The sequence below is a fragment of the Ranitomeya imitator genome, chromosome 1 (assembly GCF_032444005.1).
Source record: "Ranitomeya imitator isolate aRanImi1 chromosome 1, aRanImi1.pri, whole genome shotgun sequence".
Taxonomy (NCBI): Eukaryota; Metazoa; Chordata; class Amphibia; order Anura; family Dendrobatidae; genus Ranitomeya; species Ranitomeya imitator.
The window spans coordinates 168,876,018-168,902,252 of NC_091282.1; the positions used below are offsets into that span (position 1 = coordinate 168,876,018).

A 26,235-nucleotide genomic window follows, 5' to 3' on the forward strand; every position below is an offset into this window, starting at 1 on the left:
ATAATGGATTCATCCAAATAGATGTGAAAAACAAATCAAATAAGTACCTGTGCCATTTATTTTAAGTTTGTGCTGTGTGATAACAGTCATTCATGTCATTCAATGACATTTACTATGACATTTACCAGGATGTAGAATTTCATTAACAACAAAGCTTCATCCACATATGTAAATTGAAGTTACACTGTTAGTAACCCTCCACCATCTTGAGAAGCAAATGTCTATTAACATATTTTCCAAAGTGCTGATTGTATCTCCTTGGAACTTTTATTACTACTAATAGAAAATAAATGCATGTTTTTATCCTTGTCTTGGTTCTTTGGAAAATATAATTAAGGACCCAATTCATTATTGTATTTATGCCTATATTTTCCCTAATTTTTCGCTTTAAACCCATTTTTTTTTCAGTTCTGCCTATTTTGAAGTATTTTTTCAACTTGCTAGTCTATTTTTGACTGTTTGCCATTATGGACTTGTTTTTTGACTGTTTGCCATTATGGACTTGTTTTTTTTAATCCACATGTTTAAAAGGAACCTGCCCCTTTCCCCTTCCCCCCCCCCCCCCCCCCCCCAGCGTTTTTAATTAAATGTGCCACCTTGGGCAGCACCAATTCCCTTCTAACGCTGCTATATTATTTTTTATAATTTTCGCGCCATACCTTTAGTCTGTCCGGGTGGTACGTCTTTCCCCCGGACACAACTACCTCCCAGCCATCAGTCAGCCCCTCAGTGCGCCTGGTGGCACCTCCTCTGTCTTCACACTGCGGGGCGGCATCTCTGGTCTCGGCTACATGCAGGCGCGAGATGAATACATCAGGTGATGCGATTGAAGGGCAGCGCAAATGGCACATGCCCGAAAAAGGAAAGCACAGTTCAGGCACCGGGTACGTTAATGCAATTTGGGATCAAATAGGTAAAAGTTTGTGTAGAACTGCTATTTATCCAATGTACAATACATTCATTTTGCTGTATGACAATGGCTCTGTTTATCTAGTCCCTAATAAAACTTAAAAAAAAGGTAAAGCATTCACATCTCAATGAAACGGTTTTGTAAATTTTATTCTCGTCTTATGACATTTCAGCCTCAATTGTACTAAAACAAAGATGCAAATATTATGTATTAATATTGTGATATACTGATTTTTTTTGTCTTCAATTAGTTCATTCTGATATTGTTTTCTTTTTCTGTGCAGCTTGCCAACAGGTTAACAACAAGGTAAACTTGTATAGACAAATCTTCTTTCATACCTTTAGGCTCTGTGCACACGTTGCAGATTTCCTGCTGATCCGCAGCGTTTTTCCGCCCAGAAACGCTGCAGATCCGCAAGTGATTTACAGTACAATGTAAATCAATGGGAAAAAATGCTGAGCTAATGGTCAGAAAAATCCACATGGAAAACGCAACAGATTCAAAAAAGGACTATGTCAATTATTTTTGCGGATCTGCAGCGTTTCTGCACCCATTAACTGCCATTGTGTCAGGCATATCCGCAGCAAACCCGCAGATGTAAAAAAGGTCTGCGGTTTTGCTGCAGATGAAACGCTGCAGATCGGGAGGGGGAAGAGTGTGGGAGGAGTGTGGGCGGAGCTATGTGCATGTATGTGTGTGTGCCGATGTCTGCATTAATCTGTGTCTGTGTGCGGGTGTGCGTGGGTCTGTGTGTGTGCGTGTGTCCCTGTGTGTGTGCGGGTCTGTGTAAGCAGCCATTGTCTGATGGGATTTCTGCTCCCATCCGGCTATGAATGCTCACAGTGACAGCATTGCCGATGATGGGAAAGTAGTCCCATCAGACAATGCATGTGTTTAGTAGTAAAAAAAAACAAAAACATACAGAACATGCAACATATAACGTACAGTACATACACATAACATATAACACATAACGTATAGTACATACTTACCAATCACCTAGTCTCCAAAGCCCTCGATTCTACTGTAATAAAAATAACATAATAAACCAACCTATACTTACCTTTCCATCATAGTCCAGTTAATACCGAGTGTCCCACGACGATCTCCCATGTAGAACACTGACATCGGCCGATGTCAGCGCTCTATGGGGGCCCCGCGATGAACTGACAGCGGGGGTAATCCTCCGCAATGTATATCCCTCCGCCGCTGCCGGGAGAGAGGTCACTAAAGTTCATTCTTTCACTGGCAATGCTGTGTGAGAAAATTCCCATTCAACATTGCCATATAGCGAGAGAATGATCTAAAGTAACCTCTTCAGTGATGCACTGCAGGAGCCATTATCTCCTATCAGTGCATCACAGGAGGCCTATAGAGCAGTGACATTACTCAATGTCACTGTTCTATAGGGAAGATTGTTGAGGGACTGCTTCAGACAGGGAGTAAATGGTTGGTTTATTATTTTTTATTTTTTGCAGGTGATTGATGGTCGTTGTAAGTATAGTGAAATTAAGAATATTAAAATACTTTTTTCTGGCTGTCTCTTTTTTTTACTCTATCACTACTGTAGGATTAGTAATGGATAGGCATGTTATTGACACCGCTCCATTACTAACCGCGCTTAATATCACCTTACAATCAAAGGTGACATTAACTCCTTATTACCTCATATGCCATCGCTACAGGGCAGAGGGAAGAGAAAGGATAGATGCCAGAATTGGCACCATTTCTAGGGTGGCTGGGAGCTGGTATTTGTAGCCAGGGGAGCAATATCCATGGCCCCTCTCTAGGCTATGAATATCAGCCTGCAGCTGTGTGCATAGGCTTTCTGGCTGTAAATTGTAGGGGGACCCCACGTAATTTTTTTGGGAGGGTCCCCCTATTTTAATAGCCAGTAAACGCTAAATATACAGCTGCGGGCTGATATTCATAGCCTGGGAAGCTCCATGAGTATTAACCCCTTCTTCCCAGGCTATAAACATCGGCCCCCAGTCGCTGGCTTTCCCACTCTGGATTTGAAAATTGCGTGGGAGCCCAAGCAATTTTTTTTCCATTTTTTAAATTAAACAGATATTGCATTTAAGGCCGGGGTCACACTTGTGAAAAACTGCCGCCGGCACTTGGGACTGGAGTGTGCATCTGCATGTATTTCTATGTAGCTAAATGCTCCGGTCCCAGTGCCAGCGGCAGTGCCGCGTATTGAGGTGCGAGACTCGTGCAAATTTCTCGCAAGTGTGACCCCAGCCAACTTTGTGTGTGTGTGTACGTGTCTTTGTTTAACCCTTTATGTACCATTTTATGTTTATTACTAAACATCAGGCTTGGCATTATCTATCTATAGATCTATCCACCTATCTATAGATCTATCTTTCTAGATAGATATATCTGTAGATAGTAGTCCAAAAAGTGTTCAGGTTTTAATAGCCCATCATGGCAAGGCTTGAGAAAAACTCTTTATGAGCTGAAACGTTGCTATGATGGGCTATTAAAACCTGAACACTTTTGAAATGTATTTTCAATGGTGTGCTGCCTCTGACTTTTTGGACTTCTATTATAAGGTTTGGTACATGCCTGAGGGGCTTTGCACTCTAAATTTGTTTTTCTGTGCTGCTCTCACTTTTTTGCAATTATATCTGTAGATAGATAGATCTATAGATAGATGGATAGATATATCTATAGATAGATCTAAAGATAGATAGATCTAAAGATCAAGAAAAAAATAGGAACAGCATCAATACTATCGCAATTGTGGTGCAAAGCTTTCCAAACCAGGGTTCCAATGGCTTCAATATAGAATATAGAAGTAAAAAAAGAAAACAGCACACAAAAAATATCTATCTATCTATCTATCTATCTATCTATCTATCTATCTATCTATCTATCTATCTATCTATCTGTCTATCTATCTATCTATCACTGTGTGTAAACATTATTCTTCAATGGAGTATGTAAATGAAGAGGTTGGACAAGAAATGACATCACAATTCTTTTTTTTTCAATAATAGATCTTTATTTAACTTTCAAAAACGCATACAAGTCCGCATGAAAAAAACGCATCAAAAACGCATCAAATCCGCACCTGCGTTTTCTGGCAAGAGACGAAAGAATCTGCACAGAGAATTCCACAGGCAAATCTGAAACGTGTGCATATACCATTGTTAGCTCAGTTTTTTTTTAAGAGAATTTGTCAACAAGTTTTTGCCAACTAATCTGAGCGCAGCATAAAGTCGAAGCACAGACACTAATTCCAGCAAAGTGTCACTTAGGCTACTTTCACACTAGCGTCGGACTAGCGTCCGCACAACGGAGGCAGCGGATGCATCCGCTGCCCCATTGTGAGGTGCGGGGAGGTCTGGCCGCGCATGCGTGGTCGGAAAAAGCGGTCCGTCGGCAGCAAAAAATGTTACATGTAACGTTTTTTGCTCCCGGCGGTCCGCAACAACACGTCGCACGACGGTTGCGACGTGTGTCAATGCGTCGCAATGCGTCGCTAATGTTAATCTATGGGGCAAAAACGCATCCTGCAAACAACTTTACAGGATGCGTTTTTTCCCATAAACGACGCATTGCGACGTATTGCAAAAACTGCTAGTGTGAAAGAAGCCTTACTAAGGTAATGAATGAATGCCCCTTAATGAACCGAGCTTTTTTCAGTTTTACATTTTCATTTTTCACTCCCCTCTTTCCCATAGCCATAACTTACTTACTTTTCTGTCAATATGGCCATGTGTGGGCTTACTTCCTTTTTGTGGGACGAGTTGTACTTTTGATCAACACCATTGGTTTTACCATGTCGTGTACTAGAAAAACGGAAAAAAAATTCCAAGTGCGGTGAAATTGCAAAAAAAGTGCAATCACACACTTGTTTTTTATTTGGCTTTTTTGCTAGGTTCACTAAATGCTAAAACTGACCTGCCATTATGATTCTCCAGGTCATTACGAGTTCATCAACACATCAAAACCAAACACACAACACACACAATTTTCCAATACCCTTAGCGTCTCCATTTTTTGTTATCTTGGGTCAGGTGAGGGCTTATTTTTTGTGTGCTGAGCCAACTTTGGTGCAGATATATTCTTTTGATCGCCCATTATTGCATTGAAATGCAATGTCACGGCCCCCCCAAAAATGTAATTCTGGTGTTTTGAATTTTTTTCTCATTACGCCATTTAGCGATGAGGTTAATCCTTTTTTCATTGACAGATCAGGTGATTCTGAACACGGTGATACCAAATATGTGTGTGTTTTATTTTTTTATTGTTTTATTTTGAATGGAGCAAAAAGGGGGTGATTTAAAGGGGTTGTCCACTACTTTCAATTAACCCCCCCAATGTATCCCCCCAGAGCCCCTAATGAATTTTGCAAATACCTTATGTTGCCGTTTTCGCCTGTGAGCGGCGCTATGCTGGCGGCTGAGTCCGGGTCACATGACCCCCAGGCTGCAGCCGCCGCTAATTTCCGCTAATGTCACGTCAATTTTCAGACTCTGGAGATTGACATGACGTCAGCAGCAGGCGTGATCCAGCCTCCACAGACAGTGGTCACTCATCAAGAGTGGTGCTAAGGTCAGCCTGCGGGGCTGTGCTGGGGGCAGGGCGGGGCTGCCTGCTCTGCTGGCTGTGCTGGAATGTGCGGCCGGTGTTGGGATCTACATGCAGCCGGGGGATCTGTGCAGTAGGTCTGCGGCTGGCCCTGGGATCTCCTGGCAGTGCTGGGATGTGCGGGCGGGGCAGGGGGGTCTGCGGGGCTGTGCGGTGTAGTCATTGGTGTGTGTGTGTCTCTGTGTGCAGGCATCGTCCGATGGGACTACAAGTCCCATCGGGCTATGCCTGCTACAGTGACAGTGAGTGACACATTAGCCAATGATTGGACAGTAGTAGTCCCTTCATCCAGCTAATGTGTTGAATGTATAAAAAAACACAAGCATACAACATACAGTCATAGCCAAAAGTATTGACACCCCTGCAATTCTGTCAGATAATACTCATTTTCTTCCTGAAAATGATTGCAAACACAAATTATTTGGAATTATTATCTTCATTTAATTTGTCTTAAATGAAAAAACACAAATACAGCATATTACATACAGCATATTACATACAACCTACATACATACAACATGCATACTACGTACATACAACATACTACATACATGCAATATACTACACACATGCAACATACATACAACATGCAACATACTACATCCATGCAACACACTCCATGCATGCAACATGCTACATACATGCAACATACATACAACATGCAACATACTGCATGCATACAACATACTACATACATGCAACATACATACAACATGCAACATACTCCATACATGCAACATACTACATACATGCAACATACATGCAACATGCTACATACATGCAACATGCATGCAACATGCAACATACTACATACATGCAACATACTACATGCATGCAACATACTACATACATACAACATACTACATACATGCAACATACTACAAACATACTACATACATACAACATACTACATACATACAACATACTACATACAGTACATACTACATACAACATACATACAACATACTACATACATACAACATCTAGATATACAGTACATACAACATAGAGTACATCCTCACCATCACTTGTCACTTTGATCCCCGAAGCCAGTGTCACCTGTAAAAAATATTAAAATAATAAACAAACACTATACTCCCTGATCCGCAGAAATCCAATTAAAATGAGTGTCCCACAACGATCTCCCGTGGAGAGCAGCAGCATCAGCTGATGCAACCGCTCTCCAGGGGCTCCAGGAATACAATGATGGATGGTATCCTTCCGGCCTGTATTCCTCCGCCACTGTAAAAAATAGTCCCTAGTCTCACTTTTGGCACTGCCATGTGAGAAAGTTCCCACGCAGCAAAGCCAAAAAGTGAGACCCTGAACTAAGGTAACCTCAGTGATACACTGCAGGAGCCATTGCCTCCTGTCAGTGTGTCACTGGAGGCCCTATAGAGCAGTGACATCACCCGATGTCACATTTCTAAAGGGCAGATCATCGTGGGACACTCGTTATTAATTGGACTGCATCGGACAGGGAGTATATGGTTTATTATTTTTAATTTTTTGCAGGCGATCAAGTATGGTAAGTATGGTTAAATTAAGAATATTAAAATACTTTTGCCTGCCTGTGTCTTTATTTTTTTTAACCCTTTCACTACTCTAGGATTAATAATGGATAGACGTCTTATTGAAGCCTCTCCATTATTAATCGGGTTTAATGTCACCTTACAATAGCTACACGGGAGTGGGAAGAGAGGGGCTAAGTGCTGGAATTGATGCATCTTACAGATAAGCCATTTCTGGGGCGGCTGCGGGCTGGTATTTGTAGCCGGGGGGTGGCAATATCCATGGCCTCTCTCTAGGCTATGAATATCAGCCCGCAGCTGTCTGCATAGCCTTTAAATAAAGGGGGACCCCACGTCTTTTTTTTTTTGGAGTCCCCCTATTTTAATAGCCAGTAAAGGCTACGCAGACAGCTGTGGGCTGATATTCATAGCCTAGAGAGGGGCCATGGGTATTACCCCCTTCCCAGGCTACAAATATTGGCTCCCGGCCATCGGCTTTCCCCCTCTGGTGCAGAAAATTGCGCGGGAGCGAAATTTTAACCCCGCGCGTTCCAATTCACCAAACAATTTTGCCCCTATCTACATAATGGGGAAAAAAGTGAAAGGAAAAGTGTTGGAGGCGTCGCAGCTACAGACACAAAATTTTGCACAGTCACACGTCTGGACCCTGAGAGCATCATAGGCTATGTTGTGAGGTGAAATTTTAGCCCTGCGCTTTCCAATTCACCAAACAATTTTGCCCCTATCTACATAATGGGGAAAAAGTGAAAGGAAAAATGTTGGAGGCGTCGCAGCTACAGCCACAAAATTTTGCACAGTCACAGGTCTGGACCCTGAGAGCGTCATAGGCTATGTTGTGAGGTGAAATTTTAACCCTGCGCTTTCCAATTCACCAAACAATTTTGCCCCTATCTACATAATGGGGAAAAGTGAAAGGAAAAGTGTTGGAGGCAAATTGACAGCTGCCAGATGTGAACAAGGGGGACTTAAAGAATGAGAGCGATGGCGCCAAAGAGTATATACCGTACAGTTGCTAAGGTGGGGCCCCGACATGGGATACTCACCACACACGGGGATATGAACACACACAAAATGCGCCACACACTACCACATGCTTGAACACATATACCACCCTCAGCACACATTTCACCACACATACACCAACCTCGCCACATAAAAGTCGAAACACAAAAGTCGGCGCTCAAAACTCGCCATGCGCAGAACTCGCCACATGCAAAAACTAGGCTCACGCAAAACTCGCCACAAGTGCAAAACTCACCTCATGGAAAACTCGCCACAGGCAAAACTTGCACACGCGGAAAAATTGCCACATGCACAAAATTTGCAACACATGCAAAAGTTGCCTCACACAAAACTTGCACATACTCAAAAGGCACCACACATAAAACTCGCCACGCGCAAAACTCGCCATGCGCAAAACTTGCTGCACACAACTTGCTACACTAACCTGTCACATGCAACTCGACACACAAAAAGTTGCTACACGCATGTTGCCACATGCAACTCAACACACACAACTTGACAAACGGAACTCACCCTAAAACACACACAAGTCTGGTATCCTTCAAAAATAAAAATCTGATTAATAAGCAGACAAACTATAAGAGCAACAAATGTACCATATAGGAAATACGGCAGCTGTCAGTCATATGACCTGTCTATTATGTGTATGTGTGAGCTAATATATACTGCCAGGGGGAGGGCTTCCTGTTGGCTGGGGATTTATCAGGCTGCCAATTTAGCTTACAAATACTGAGGTAAAAATACTGAGCAAATAACGTGTGAACGAGGTCTAATACAGGAGGAGATGACACACAGGTATATACTATATACAGGGGAGATGACACACAGATATATACTATATACAGGAGAGATGACACACAGGTATATACTATATAGAGGAGGAGATGACATACAGGTATATACTATATACAGGAGGAGATGACATACAGGTATATGCTATATATAGAAGATGACATACAGGTATATACTATATACAGGAGGAGATGACACACAGATATATACTATATACAGGGGAGATGACACAAAGGTATATACTATATACAGGAGGAGATGACATACAGGTATATACTATATATAGAAGGAGATGACATACAGGTATATACTATATATAAGAGGAGATGACATACAGGTATATACTATATACAGGGGAGATGACACACAGCAGGTATATACTATATACAGGGGAGATGACATACAGGTATATACTATATACAGGAGATGACATACAGGTGTATAATATATATAAGGGAGATGACAAACATGTATATACTGAGGTGAAAATGAGAGGTGTGAGGTGAAAATGAAAAGGTGTGAGTACAAAATGAGAGGAGTGAGGGAAAATAGTGGAGTGATCAGAAAATGACAGATGTGAGGTCGAAATGACAAGTGTTAGGGGGGAATGAGAGGAGTGAGGGAGAAAATGAGAGGTGTGAGGGAGAAAATGAGAGATGTGAGGGGGAAAATGAAAGATGCGATTGGGAAAATGAGAGGCGTGATGGGAAAATAAGAGACGTGAGGTGCTATAACTAACCACAGATATTTACTATGCCCAGGCAACGCCGGACTCTTCAGCTAGTCCATAGATAAATCTATATATCTATACATGGATAACTATGGATATATCCATAGATGGATAACTATGGCTATATCGATCTATAGATATATTTATAGATAGATATATCTGTAGTTACATAGATATATCTATCCATATATCTATCTGGCTACTTTCACACATCAGGTTTTTGCCGTCAGGCACAATCCGGCGAGTTTTGAAAAAGCGGATCCGTGTTTTTTTTCCGCCGGATCCGTTGTTTTCTCATAGAGTTTTATTAGCGCCGGATTGCGCCTGATGGCAACACGTTTCATCTGTCTTTTGCCGGATCCGTCAGAACAGCTGTTTCCAGCGGACAGAGAAAATGTACAGAAAAATGTTTTTTCTGTCCGGCGAAAAAACGCCCAGCGACTGATCCGGTGAAAAACGTATGAAAGTGAGATCTGAAATGATGAATCCGGCCTCCGAATCCGGTTTTTCATGCATTTTTGAATTGAAAATCATGTACATTTTCCATTCTCTCTCTCTCAAAAAAACGGATCATTGCATCAGTTTTTCACTATTTGCAATGGATCCGTTTTTTCAAACATTCACCTGATCCTGCCTGACGGAAACAAACTGATGTGTGAAAGTAGCCTAACTATCCATATATCTATCAACATCTATACATCAAGCAGGATCTGGCGAATTTTGGTGAAAAACTGATGCACCTGATCCGTTTGTTTTTTTAGAGAGAGAGCGAGAGAGAGAATGGATAATGTGCATGATTTCAATGGAAAAAATGCAAGAAAAAACGGATTCGGAGGCCTGATTCATCATTTCACATCTCAGTTTCAAACGTTTTTCGTAGGATCCGTCACTAATACAACTCTATGAAAAAAAAACGGAACCAGCGAGAAAAAAAATGAATCCTTTTTTTCAAAACTCGCCAGATTATGCCTGTTCAATAATACATCCTTATTTATCTTTCAAAAACGCATACAAAAACTTATAAAAAAACAGCATCAAAAACCGCGCAAAAACGCATCAAATCCACGCAAAAAATACATCTGCGTTTTCTGCCAAGCGCTGCGGATTTAGTGCAGCAAAATCCACAGGAAAATCTGCAACGTGTACACATAGCCTTAGGCTATGTTCACATGCTGCGGATTTTGCTGCGGATCCGCAGCGTTTCCGCAGCTGCGGGTCCGCAGCAGTTTCCCATGCCTTTACAGTACAATTAAAAATGTCCATGGTTGTTAGGTCACGCCGGGTACTCCATTCCTGTGCTGACAGACCATGTGATGCGGGGACCGGAAGTTGCCGACCTCCAGACTGCGCATGCGCCGCACATACCCGGGCCGCAGCGCTCGGTGAAAGTCCTATAAATACCCCTCTGGGATCTTCATTCACTACCCCCTGACGAAGGTAATACATCCGAAACGCGCGTCGGGCACACGCAGGTCCCGGACCCAGTCTCTCCTCTCAGGTAGTGCCACATGACTTTCTGCTATTATTATTTGCCCGCATGGCCATTTACCAGTGATAGTCTCTTGTATTTGGGCACCGCTCTATGCAGTAAGCAGTCACTTAATCTACCTTGCTGTGTGAGCACTTATTATTTGCACCTGGGCACTCTCTTGAATATGCTGCTATAACTCCCATAATTGGTACACTTATCTTGCAATGAGCTGATGTAGAAATTCTCCCCATGTAGAAATCTATCTCGCTGTGGGTGCATTATTAAACGGTCATTTGTACCAGGGCACGTTCTAATATTTGTACCAGGGCATGTTCTAATATAGCGTACTACTACAACTCTCCCATTCAGATAATATACCTCGCTGTGTATATACCACTGTTGTCACTTTACTTTACATCCCCTGATAGGGATATGCACTGCTTTCACTTTTTATAAAAGGATTTTTATTCACACATTTTTGCTGTGTTTTATACATTTTTTCATATTTTTCTCTTATTTAGTGTTTGTATTTCACATACATAATATTTCACAATTTTTTATGGGTCATATGTGACTTTTTTCTTGTGTATATATATATTTTTAATATATTTTTTTATATACTATACTTTTTTACATACGTATACGACACAGTGAGTAGTGATATTATATATCATTTTTGGAGGGATATCTGTATTATATGCTCATATATATATTTTTTAGGAGTTTTTGGGTACCATACAATATTGTTCCTGCGTTTTGTTTTTATATATTTTTAAAAAATATATACTTATATGATATGTATAAATTGCCACTTTATGTAATAAAGGCATATTATTGATCCTAACGCTGTATGACTTTCTGGTGATTTCCTATCTTGTGGTGGTTAGGTGTTTTGATCTTTACAGTACAATGTAAACCTATGGTAAACGCAATCCACATTGCACATGCTGCGGAAAAAATGCTTGGAAACGCAGCGGCTTACATTCCGCAGCATGTCAATTCTTTGTGCGGATTCCAGAGCGGTTTACACCTGCTCCACAATAGAAATCCGCAGGTGTAAAACCGCAGAGGAATCCGCACAAAATCCTCCATAAATCTGCAGTAATTCCGTAGGAAAACCGCAGGAAAATCACAGTGCCTTTTACCTGTGGTTTTCACAAATCCGCTGTGGAAAAATCTGCAGACCTCAAGAATACGTGTGCACATACCCTTATGCAGTTTTTGGTGCAGTTTTTTGTGCAGTTTTGATGCAGTTTTGGTGCAGTTTTGATGCAGTTTTTGGTGCAGTTTTGATGCAGTTTTTGGTGCAGTTTTGATGCAGTTCTTGGTGCATTTTCGATGCAGTTTTGGTGCTGTTTTCTATGCAGTTTTTGGTGCAGTTTTGATGCAGTTCTTGGTGCATTTTTGATGCAGTTTTGATGCAGTTTTTGATGCAGTTTTGGTGCAGTTTTGATGCAGTTTTTGGTGCAGTTTTGATGCAGTTTTATTGTGTTTTTATTCAGTTTTTGGTGCAGTTTTGATGCGTTTTTTATGCAGATTTTGTTGGAGTTTTGATGCAGGTTTTGGTGCTATTTTTTATGCAGTTTTGATGCTGTTTTTGGTAAGGTTTTGATGCAGTTTTTGGTGCAGTTTTGCTGTGTTTTTGATGCAGTTTTTGATGCAGTTTTGGTGTGATTTTTGCACGGTTTCGATGCATTTTTTAAATAATATTTAGGGCGGTTTTGATGCAGTTTTTGGTGCAGTTTTGATGCATTTTTGATGCATTTTTTATGCAGTTTTTATGCGTTTTTAATGCAGTTTTTGGTGCGTTTTTTGCGTGGTTTTGATGCAGTATTGTGTATGGTTTTGGTGTGGTTTTGATGCGTTTTGGATGCAGCTTTTTGTACGGTTTTGATGCAGCTTTTGGTGCATTTTTTGCGGTTTTTATGTGTTTTTGTGCATTTTTGTATGCATTTTTGAAAGCTAAATAAATGTGTTATTGAACAATAAAAAAAAATTGTGATGTCATTATTGTCCAACCTCCTCTTTTACATTCATCCAACCCACACTCCATTACACACACAGATAGACAGATAGATGATAGATGAGATGGATAGACAGATCTACATATAGATAGATCTATAGATGCATACATCTATCTATTCACATATCTATCTATAGATATATCTGGATAAATATATCTATTGATAGATGTATGGATAGTGTAGCGTGCATGTCTGGATTACATCCGGATTAGCTGCAGATTGGATGATGCATACTTGTAGTCCCATCGGATGATGCCTGCATACTCACCCCCAAAGACCCCCGCACAGCCCCGCAGAGCCCCGCACAGTCCCCCACACACCCACACACATCCAAACAGCCCGCAGACCCAACCCGCAGACACATACACGCACACAGTCACCGCCCACAAACTTCCCTTCTCCCGAACTGCAGCGTTTCTCAGACCCACATCCGCCACAAAACTGCAGATCTTTTTTACATCTGGGGTTTTGCTGCGGATGTGCCCGACTCAATGCAAGTCTAAGGGTGCTGAAACGCTGCAGTTCCACACAAATGAAGTGACATGCTGCGGAAAAAGCCGCACCAAAACGCAGCTTTTTTTTCCGCTCAGCTCAGCATGTCTGCGGCTCCCATAAACTTACATTGGTTGTGCACTACACTACGGATTTGATGCAATTCCGTGTGGCAAAAAGCACTGCAGATCTGCAATCAAATCCGCAATGTGTGCACACAGCCTTAGCATTTAGTGAACCTAGCAAAAAAGCCAAGCAAAAAACGTGTGGGATTGCAATTTTTTTGCAATTTCATCGCACTTTGAATTTTTTTCACATTTTCTGTTACACGACATGCTAAAACCAATGGTGTCGTTCAAAAGTAGAACTTAGGTTGGTTTCACATTTGCGTTTTTGCGCAACAAAATGCAAAAAAACGCATGCGTTTTCCCCCCTATACTTAACATTAAAATCGCATGCGTTTTTTGCATGCGTTTTGATGTGTTTTTGCAACGCATGCGTTTTTTCTCTGCATGCTTTGTGTTGCAGAAATGCATCCCCTTGAGGAAGCGGCACGGTGCTGCCGCGAAATGCGCATCGGGGTTCACCTCCTGACCGTCTCCCCACCCTCCCCCCGATATTGGTAAGTTTTGCACCAGTACCAGCCACCTTATTTTTGTGGTGACACTATGGGGTCCGATGTTTGGACACTGGTCTGGTAACTGGGTGCTCTACTTGGGTCAGGCCCATTGTGGCAGTCTATTTGCGCATAACACCTTATTACGTTTTACTGCTGAGGGGGATTGGTTTGTATGCTCCCAATGTGTGGAGTATTACTTGTGGGGTTGGGATGGGGGCTTTTTTCAGCATTTCTTAGACACTCATGTTGCTCCTGTTACTTAATAATGTTATATTGCTATTGAACTTTATGTTTGTTTATGTAGTAATTTATATAATAAACGCTATTTATATTTTGTACATCAATGCTCCGGGTTTTTCTCCTTAATTAGAAATGCAATATGTAGTAATTTTAGCGGCGTTTTTTTGCCGCAAAAAAACGCATGCATTTTTTTGCAGCAAAAAACCCTATTGATGTCTATGTAAACGCATGCGTTTTTAAGCACATGCGTTTTCAAGCGTTTTTATAGAAAAACACAAGAATACACACTGATTAGGGTTAGGATCCCTAGGGTTAGGGTTAGGATCCCTAGGGTTAGTGTTAGGGTTAGCGTTAGGGTCCCTAGGGTTAGGGTTAGGATCCCTAGGGTTAGGGTTAGGGTCCCTAGGGTTAGGGTTAGGGATAGGGTTAGAGTTTGGGTTAGGGTTAGGGTTAGAGTTTGTGTTTTAGGGTTAGGGTTAGGGTTACAGTTTGTGTTTTAGGGTTAGAGATTGTGTTTTAGGGTTAGGGTTAGGGTTAGAGTTTGTGTTTTAGGGTTAGGGTTAGAGTTTGTGTTTTTGGGTTAGGGTTAGGGTTAGTTTTTGGGTTAGGGTTAGGGTTAGAGTTTGTGTTACAGTTTGTGTTGGAGTTGTGTTAGGGTTAGGGTTAGAGCTTGTGTTTTAGGGTTAGGGTTAGGGTTAGAGTTTGTGTTTTAGAGTTACGGTTAGGGTTAGAGTTTGTGTTTTAGGTTTAGGGTTAGGGTTAGGATCCCTAGGGTTACTAGGGATCCTAACCCTAACCCTAACCCTAGGTATTTCTGTTTATAGTGGGTTTTCTAGTTGATTTTGATGATTGGCAGCTGTCACACACTTCTCATCATGCGTTTCAAAAACGCAAACGCAGGAAAAAACGCATGTAAACGCATCAAAACGCCGCATTTGTGTTAAAACATGCAAAAACGCATGCGCCTAAAAAACGCAGCGTTTAAACGCGTTTTTTCACCAAATGTGTTTGCGTTTAAAACGCTGAGTTTTTAAACGCAAATGTGAAACCAGCCTTAGATCTATTATCTATCTATCTATCTATCTATCTATCTATCTATCTATCTATCTATCTATCTGTAATTGAGTGTGGGTTGGTCAAATGTAAAAGAGGAGGTGGGACAAGAAATGACATCACAAATCTTTTTGAAGATGGAGGAGGGAGAGGAGGGAGGGGTTTGGGTGTGTTTTGGAGTGGGTGTGTTAGGATCGGGCTTAGAAGCCAGGGCAATGCATCATGGAACTTGTAGTATTAGAGCACAATAAGTCAGGAGAAAGGAAGTTGTCGATTAACCCCATGAGAGCTGGATCCAGCACTGAAGATTTGCTGCTACAGCATGATAAAAGGTAAAATAAATTGCTAATTATTATTGCTAAAAATAAGCACAGTGGATGTATTCAGTGGCACATAATAGCAAGATTTATGAAAAAAAAAGTTATAGTAGTGGACAACTTCTTTAAACTTATATATTTTTTTCATATTCTCTAAAACATTTTTTTTACTTTTGCCATAATTCAATAGCCTCCATGGGAGGCTAGAAGCTGATATAGCCTGATCGGCTCTGCTCCATAGGAGTGATGCTCAGATTGCTCCTATGTAGCTGAATGACAGCATTCCTATGAGAGCCACAGCAATCTGGCATCAACAATCATAGAGGTCTTCACTAGATCTCTCATTGTCATGCTGACACATCGCTGACTCCCGATCCCGGAGATCAGCGATGCGCACAATTCCAGCCGGATGGCTGGAAGCACTAGTTAAATGTTGCTGTGAACAGTGAATAGTGAATAGGCGTGGGCGGATCGGGAATCCACCCACGCCTATTGCAGGCTCATGTCAGCTGTTCAAAACTTTGACGCAGGGGTTCTGCCATACTGACGTACTATTCCATCCGATGGCAGAAAGGGGTTAAATTAAAAAAATTTTTATAAACAGGAGATTATCACTACAGGACTAGTAAACCTGCTGAGAGATAGTCCTTCATAATAATAACATCTGTATAACCACGCCCCCACATCTGATTGTCAGCTTTCTCTCTATGCACAGTGCATGCAGAAAGCTGCCAATCAGTGGTGTGGGTTGGGCTATGTAGAGCTCAGAATTCAGAGAACTGATAGATCTGCAGCAAATAAAATAATGATTTTATCAGAAGAGCAGCAAGCAGCCCAGTTAGTGATAAATCGGTGGAATAAGGGTCTCTGCCCCAATTTCTTGCTCCTCTAATATAGGGTAGGAAAACCCTTGTGACAGATTCCCTATTAAGGTACATTAAATTAATATATTACATTCTAATTATATGTATTTATGTGGGAAGGATCTTACTTAAAGTATTAAATTTGAATAATAATTGCAGGATCCAAAAGTAACAGATTCCAGGCAAAGTCAAAGGTAGAGTTACATTTTAATTTAGTCCAAATAAAGAAGACACTCTAATAAATATATGCGAGAAAGTGTAAGCATAAGTAATACAGGCAAAACAACTATGCCAGGGTGCACAGGTCCAGCAACCTACAATTCCTGCCAGACATAAAACTCCAAAAGTGCGAAAAAGATTAATTAGCATTAGTGATGAACAAAACCAAACTGTAAAGTTCGGGGTCTGTACCGGACACCTAGTGTCTGGTATCAAACCCCAAACACGGACTTTTCACAGGATGTACAGTTTACTGTTTGGGTATGAGATGCCTAATGAAGTTCCTTAAAAGGCTGCAGCACATCCAACCAACAAGCTTTTAGGCTGGGCCACTTCCGGAGCGATCACAGCCATGCCAAGTATTGGTATGGTTGTGATTGGCTGGCACACCACATAACTTGGACTCAGGGCCGGACTGGGACTAAAATTCAGCCCTGGCATTTGCAGTTACACAGGCCCACTTGTCACGTGGTGACTCTATAATATCTTTGTACACTTGTAGGTTAGTGAAGTGAGGGGAGTGTAACACGACTATATAATATATAATTACAGCTGTATCCAGCATCACAGCTCAGTCCTATTTATTGCTTTTAGTTGCGGTACCAAGAAAAGCCGCTACTTTACCTACATAACTGGATCTCATAGATAATGAAGGGATGAGATGACCAAAGGCTATGGAACCTCATTCTGATGCTCCATAAGCGTTGCCTACAGCCACTTTTGGTTCCACTGCGCAGCATGAGACCCGGTGACTCTTCAGATATTCCGGGTCTTGCGCTGAGCTCGGCGACTGTGAAGAGCGGTATTGTTACTACCGTCACTGCTCTTCAGAGTCACTGGGTCTCGCCAGGTCTGGGCTAGTAGTGGAGATGTCTGATAGACACCTCTCCATTACTTACACCAGGGATTGATAGCAGCTGACATTACGCAGCTGACATCAACCCTAAAAATCATTACACATACCAGAATTAAATGCTCTGGCAGCTGGGAAAAGCAGTAAAGTTAGAGCTATTCCCAGGCACTAAATACAACTGTCATCATCCTTGCCTTGTCTCCCTGTGAAGCATTTCTGCTGTATTTACATGCACTGATCTCAGGCCACTAAACAAGTGTGATCGACAATACTGAAGTCGTTCGCTTGTTTCCCGGCCTCTTTACACCAACTGAGAAAGAATGATGGGGACAGAACAATCACAATTAGATCAATCTGTCCCCATACAGTATAATGTTATTAGCAGCACAACTACAGTTTACACCGGCAATGTGCTGCTGAGAACTAGGATTTCTGTTCCCACATAAACAATCCAATCACTTGATGAATAGGAAGCATTTTGCTTGTTTAGTATATTACACCCCATAGTCCTCCATATATTATAATGTGCACCTCAGTTCTCCATATAGTATAATACACTCCTCAGTCCTCCATATAGTATAATACATTCCTCATAGTGCTCCATAGAGTATAATACACTCCTCAGTCCTCCATATAGTATAATACACCCCATAGTCCTCCATATATTATAATGTGCACCTCAGTCCTCCATATAGTATAATACACACCTCAGTCCTCCATATAGTATAATACACTCCTCAGTCCTCCATATAGTATAATACATTCCTCGTAGTGCTCCATATAGTATAATGCCCCGCCATTGTCATCCATGTAGTACAATTCACTTCCCATTGTATAATGCACCCCATAGTTCTTCATATAGTATAATGTATTCTCCATAGTCCCCGATACAGTATAATGCAGCCCACATATAGTATAATGATGCCACCCCAAAGTGTAATGCAGCCACCCCACAGAATATATTGTAGCCCCCTGAGTATAATGTAACCCCCTCAGAGAATATAATGCAGCCCCCTCATATAGTATAATGCAGCCCCTGCATATATAATCTATGGTAACCTCATAGAGCATAATGCAGCCCCCCATAGAATATAATGTAGCCCCTCCATAGAATATAATACAGCACCCCATAGAATATAATACAGCACCACATAGAATGTCATACAGCCCCCCATAGAATGAAATACAGCCCACCTCCCCATAGAATATAATACAGCCCCCATAGAATATAATGTAGCCCTCAGAGAATGTAATACAGCCCCCCCATAGAATGTAATACAGCCCTCCATAGAAGGTAATACAGCCCTCCCTCCCACATAATGGGATAGGTACAACCATAGCCAGTGTATGGATGAAAGCAAGATGCAACACCAGACAGGAGATATATATTAAAAACGCCTTTATTAAATACAGTTGGCAAATAATTGTATATTTAAATTCTCATAAATAGTGCGCACAAGGACAAAAAATATATGATATCAAAAAATAACAATTAATATTAAACATATATGTAAAAGAATATATATATATATATAAAAAAATTAAAAATATATAGAAAAATGGAAAGAAGGCTGACCCCAACAGTTTCTTATTAGCCTACACCGTAGCAGGTAGTTAGACCGGATAGACCGTCTCTTTGTGCTTGTTTTATCACCCGATTGTGGAAAATATTTTGCACACTTATTTTTGCACTTTAGTTTGCACACTACTTATCATATTGGTGTTTTCACCCCCATAAAAAAAAATTTTTTTTATATAAATTTTGGCACGTTGCACTTTGGTCTGTGTAGTTTAGCATATATATACGGAACTACATTACATATTGTTGATTTCACCTCAATATTTTATTATATTATATTTTTTTATATATAAATTTTGGCACGTTGCACTTTGGTCTGTGCAGTCTAGCATATATATATACGGAACTTCTGTGCTTACTAGATTTTAGCTTTGCTATATATATTGTATGGGAGCCACACCCTCTGTCCTATTTGTATACTGTTGGGGTCAGCCTTCTTTCCATTTTTCTATATATTTTTAATTTTTTTATATATATATATTCTTTTACATATATGTTTAATATTAATTGTTATTTTTTGATATCATATATTTTTTGTCCTTGTGCGCACTTTTTATGAGAATTTAAATATACAATTATTTGCCAACTGTATTTAATAAAGGCGTTTTTAATATATATCTCCTGTCTGGTGTTGCATCTTGCTTTCATCCATACACTGGCTATGGTTGTACCTATCCCTGGTTAGGTGGGTCCTCCACGAATCCTTCCACAGAGCACTGGTCACTTTCACACAGATTATTTTATATAGATTATTGCCTACGTTGGCACGTGTATGTACACATAAAACCTCTGTGCCCTGTGGATTTGTCTCTCCCTCCCACATAGAATGTAATACAGCCCTCCCCCATAGAGTGTAATACAGCCCCCCATAGAATGTAATGCACCCAGCCACCATAGAATGTAATGCAGCCAGCCCCCCATAGAATGCTATGCAGCACAGCCCCCATAGAATGTAATGCAGCCAGCCCCCATAGAATGCAATGCAGCCAGCCCCCGTAGAATTTAATGCAGCCAGCCCCCATAGAATGTAATGTAGCACAGCTCCCATAGAATGTAATGCAGCCAGCCCCCATAGAATGTAATGCAGCCAGCCCCCATAGAATGTAATGCAGCCAGACCCCATAGAATGTAATGCAGCCTGCCCCCATAGAATGTAATACAGCACAGCCCCCATAGAATGCAATGCAGCACAGCCCCCATAGAATGTAATGCAGCACAGCCCCATAGAATGTAATGCAGCCAGCCCCAATAAAATGTAATAAATCCCCCCATAGAATGTAATACAGCACAGCCCCCATAGAATGTAATACAGCACAGCCCCCATAGAATATAATACAGCCCCCCAAATAGCCCCACAATCCAGTTATCACTCATTGATATATTTAAAAAAAACACCTCCTCCTCACCTCTCCTCGTGGCCTCCTGGCTCCGGTCTCAGCAGCTGCAGTCTGCCCGCCCGACACACAGCAGGTGTGCGATAATATGACATCATCACGCACCCGCAGTGTCAGAGGCAGAGCGGTGAATGATGGGAGAGGGAGCGACAGCAGATGCTCTCTCCATCATTGCATTCAACTGTACCGGCGTCATAGTCTCCAGTATAGTTGAATGCGGCGGCACTGGCGGGGGGTGAGTCAGCAGCGGGGGGTGAGTTGGCGGCGGGGACGGAGTCGGCTCTGGTGAGCGGCCCAAGACTCCCACTGGCCCTTCTGGCATTTGCCAGAAATGCCCGATGCCCAGTCTGGCCCTGCTTGGACTGTATAAATGCTGGATCACTGGTGCTGCCACAATTTTGCTTTGTTTAGTGTAGGGACAGAACGAAACTGGAATAAGGGACAGCATTAGGTAGCGCACTCTGCCACAAATCTGCCGTATTTACTCTGCACCTGTCTTAGTGGGAGAACTGTGCCAAAAGCCAAAGTCTACTCTGCAAACCCACTTGTGGGAGTAGTGTACCAAAACACATTGTGTGTACTCTGCAACCCTGCCTGTGGGAGTACTGTGCAAAAAAACTTTGTTTATACTGTGACAAAAACCACCTGTTTGCACTGTACCAAAATAGGGATCGTATCAGATGGTGTTGCTGGATATTTTGAAGTGCTGCGTAAAGTTTTCCACATTTCTGCTATGCTAACCAACCATTTCGAGATGGTGCCAGTGCCCCAGCTACTTTGGTGATTTTATCCTCATCTGCCATGTTCTTCAACTGATTCCCAGCTGTCAGGGGAGAGTGCCATCAGTAGTGTGTCTACCAGTGTGGGGATCCAGCAGGGGGTAACCAGTAATCAACACTTGTAACAATCTGAGCAACTCAGTGGTCATTGTGCAGGCACAGCTCCATGTATTTCTTCATGTGTGCCAGGCTGCACAGGAGCAACGACAGCATGTGCAAGGTGGAGTTCTGCCTTGTGGGTACATCGCATATGAGGCAGTGAGTGGAAAGGCAGAGGTGAAGCTGCAGCACAGACAGGCGAGCAGCAGCAGGATGAGAATGCCAAAAGCATGTAAAGATGGCTTGCACTTTCAGCGGTAGCGCTGATATACCATATATACTCGAGTATAAGCCGACCTGAGTATAAGCCGACCCCCCTAATTTTGCCACAAAAAACTGGGAAAACTTATTGACTCGATTATAAGCCTAGGGTGCGAAATGCGGCAGCTACCGGTTAATGTCAAAAATAAAAATAGATACCAATAAAAGTAAAGTTAATTGAGACATCAGTAGGTTAAGTGTTTTTGAATATCCATATTGAATCAGGAGCCCCATATAATGCTCCATACAGTTCATGATGGGCCCCATAAGATGCTCCATATTAAAATATGCCCCATATAATGCTGCACAAAGGTTAATAATGGCCCCATAAGATGCTCCATAGAAACATTTGCCCCATACAATGCTGCATAAAGGTTGATGGCCCCATAAGATGCTCCACACATTAGGGGCCCCATGAGATGCTCCATACATTATGGCCCCATGAGATGCTCCACACATTATGGCCCCATAAAATGCTCCACACATTATGGCCCCATGAGATGCTCCATGCATTATGGCCTCATGAGATGCTCCACACATTATGGCCCCATACATTGTGGCCCCATGAGATGCTCCACACATTAGGGGCCCCATGAGATGCTCCACACATTATGCCCCATACATTGTGGCCCCATAAGATGCTCCACACATTAGGGGCCCCATGAGATGCTCCACACATTATGCCCCATACGATGCTCCATACATTGTGGCCCCATGAGATGCTCCACACATTAGGGGCCCCATGAGATGCTCCACACATTATGCCCCATAAGATGCTCCTTATATATGCCCCATGTCAGGCCAAATGAGAATCATGAGGTCAAAGGAACTGTCCAAGGAGCTCAGAGACAGAATTGTGGCAAGGCACAGATCTGGCCAAGGTTACAAAAGAATTTTTGCAGTACTCAAGGTTACTAAGAGCACAGTGGCCTCCATAATCCTTAAATGGAAGAAGTTTGGGACTAGCCAAAATGAGCAATCGTGGGAGAAGAGCCTTGGTGAGAGAGGTAAAGTAGAACCCCAAGATCACTGTGGCTGAGCTCCAGAGATGCAGAGGGGAGATGGGAGAATGTTACACACAGTCAACTATCACTGCAGCCCTCCACCAGTCAGGCCGTTATGGCAGAGTGGCCTGACGGAAGCCTCTTCTCAGTGCAAGACATATGAAAGCCTGCATAGAATTTGCTAAAAAACACATAAATGACTCCCAGACTATGAGAAATAAGATTCTCTGGTCTGATGAGAAGAAGATAGACCTTATGGTGATAATTCTAAATGGTATCTTTGGATAAAACCAGGCACTGCTCATCACCTGTTTATATATTCTTTTCTTAGAAACTACAAGTAACTTTTAGAAAACAGATGTAGAAATCATGATACGTCTTGTACAATGTTTAATATGTAGCATTATCCACCCCTCATGTTAGGCTGCCACAGGGAAGGGTCACGCTGACTCTAATCCTTCCACTCCTTCTTTATATTGATGTTCCATTCCCTGGACAAGGGGTCGGATTTGTCATCTTCTGTGAACCAGAATTTCATGTGGTACGTCCCCCAGACAAGCATTCTTTTTGGAGCTTCTTCTAAGGGAGTTAGGAACTCGTAGGCTTCGGCGCGGGGTCCGTAGCTGCCGACCATGTGCATTTCTTTATCAACTCTAATTCCTTTCCTGAAGGTGTGCTGTACATACTTCAACCCAGAAACTATTTCCTTGTTCACCTTAAAGGTCATTTTCACCTTGTAGCTTGAGCCCTCCTTTATTACAATTGTAATGTCCTTAAGTGCCGCTATGTTGCCTGTTAAGTCCATAGTGATGGGTCCTGGGGCGTCATCGCACATCAAAGCCATCTGCGTTACCTGCACATTGAAGGCACTGAGGTCCACTGCGCCCGGCAGGTTGCCCAGCAGGGCCTGCTTGGACTTGATCAGACTCTCGTCATCCTTGTCCAGCTCCTGGATCTCCTGCAGGGATTTCTTCTCTGGGGCTTTGTAGTTCAGGTCGGTTTTGTCCTCTTGATCATCTCCAATGGTTTAATCCCATCTTTGTCGGCCATGATGTCTCTGCCTGTAGCTGGTGCTGGGCTCCTGGGGGCTCAGGCTGCGGCTGCTGCTGCACAGGGTGGAAATGCTGAAGTTCTGCTCATCACCTGCCCAATACAATCCCAACAGTGAAACATGTTGGCATCATGCTATGGGGGTGTTTTTCAGCTGCAGAGACAGGATGACAGGTTCCCATTGAAGGAAACATGAATGCGGCCAAGTACAGAGATATCCTGGATGAAAACTTCTTCCAAAGTGCTCTGGACCTCAGACGTGGCCAAAGGTTCACCTTCCAACAAGACAATGACCCTAAGCACACAGCTAAAATAACAAAGGAGTGGCTTCAGAACAACTCTGTGACTATTCTTGACTGGCCCAGCCAGAGTCCTGACCTAAACCCAATTGAGCATATCTGGAGAGACCTGAAAATGGCTGTCCTCTAACATTTACCATCCAAACTGAAGGAACTGGAGAGAATCTGCAAGGACGAATAGCAGAGGATTCCCAAATCCAGGTGTGAAAAACTTGTTGCATCATTTCCAAGATGATTCATGGCTGTACTAGCTCAAAAGGGTGCTTCTACTCAAACTGAGCAAAGGGTCTGAATACATATGACCATGTGATATTTCAGTTTTTCTTTTTTAATACATTTGCAAACATTTCTACAATTCTGTTTTTTCAGTCAAGATGGGGTGCAGAGTAAACATTCATGAGAAAAAAAAAATAAGTTTTTGAATTTACCAAATGGCTGCAATGAAACAAAGAGTAAAAAATGTAAAGGGGTCTGAATACTTTTCGTACCCACTGTATATGCACATAGGGTGCAAAAGATAAATATGGTAGCAACTCTATAGAATATGAATAGAAGAGATCACTGAGTCCATGCTACAAGTAAAAACAAAAAAAATTATTGCGAAAAACACAAACAATTAAATTATACGAAAAGTGGAAAGGGTAGAGAATGAGGGCAGGACAGTGACTCTTTACCCACGAATTGAGAGGCCGGAAGCACTACATAACAGGTAATAAGCAATGGGTACTGAAGGATGATTAAACGTCGAAAAAATATGTATCAAACTTAACCAATCTAAAGAGAAATTGTATTAAGTGCCCATTTGGAGAATAGGCTGCATAAGCGGTGTGTGCACCACGTTTGGTGTGAGTTTATGGGAAATGGATCTCCAAATGTCCCATCCCATGCACTATGGCAACTTGATGTAAGTGGACCTCCAAATATCCCTACACTGTGGCCACAGTGTAGCATGACTCCACATCTATTTTATAAAATAGTGCACTCAGAAAGCAGTGTCTGCATTAATACGTCCACCCAAATATGCATGCATATGCATCAAAGCAGGCAACTGAAGTAGAAGATGAGAATATAATTAGGAAAGATGGATTAGTAATGAACCATGGCTATAGTCAAAGTAGTGCGCCGGCCAAATTTCCCCAATTCACATTTCGCTTGTGGGTTGCTTCTTAAGGAGGCATGGCTTGTTACATCATGTGTCACTCTATATGTATTCAGTTCCACCAATCACGTGGTTGGCAGGAATCATTCACGATGAGTGAGTGGCGCATGTACTCTAGCACCACGGAGTCCCGCGACTGTGCACGTGTCAGTCCGACATGATCACGTGGGGCTGTCGGCGCCTGGCTGCAACGTCGCAACCACATCCGACCTGGGAAGACAGAGGTACGTCCAGAGCAAGACGCTGGGAGACAGCGCGAACGCGCCCACAACGTAGATAAAGTGCATGATTGAATACGTAACCAAAGTGCTTTCGTGTACGGTGAGGTATTTAGGTAAAGCAAGGGAGCTATATCTGCTAAGAAGAGTAGGCAATACAATTAAGGAATAGTAACCTCATATACGTTTACCTTGAGTGAAAGGGAGATATAGGTAACAGAGTCTAAACTATGGTTATATATTCATAGGTAACATGAATATATAACCATAGCCCTCTCTATCCAGAGGTGGGGGATGTTTGTTTAAAGAAAGGTGTTTACTAGAAATACCACGAGGTTGACCATACCTAACCCTCCTAGTCTCCTCGTGCGGTACGTGACCTCCCTCTTGATTAGGTTAAGCCTGTTCCCCCATAACAGTTGGAATAACAGGCTATAGACCCGTGTCCAAAGAGGTTCTGGCAACATGCAGACACTGCCCAGATATATTAACAAGGGAAGCAGGAAACCTTTGGCAAAGTTGACCCTTTCCCTCAGGGTTACGGACCAACCTTTCCATTGATCCATCTTTTGGGCGGTGATCTTCAGTCTTCCCTCACAATTTTGCTGGAGGTAATCCCCCGGGCCGAAATTTGTGCCTAAAATTGTAGCTGA

The 26,235-nt window shown here is 42.2% G+C and overlaps 1 pseudogene; it reads right to left on the reverse strand.

The window, feature by feature from the left end:
* Positions 1-23,307: 23,307 nt before the first annotated feature.
* On the reverse strand, positions 23,308-23,963 carry LOC138657665 (rho GDP-dissociation inhibitor 2 pseudogene; annotated as a pseudogene).
* Between the last annotated feature and the right edge of the window lie 2,272 nt (positions 23,964-26,235).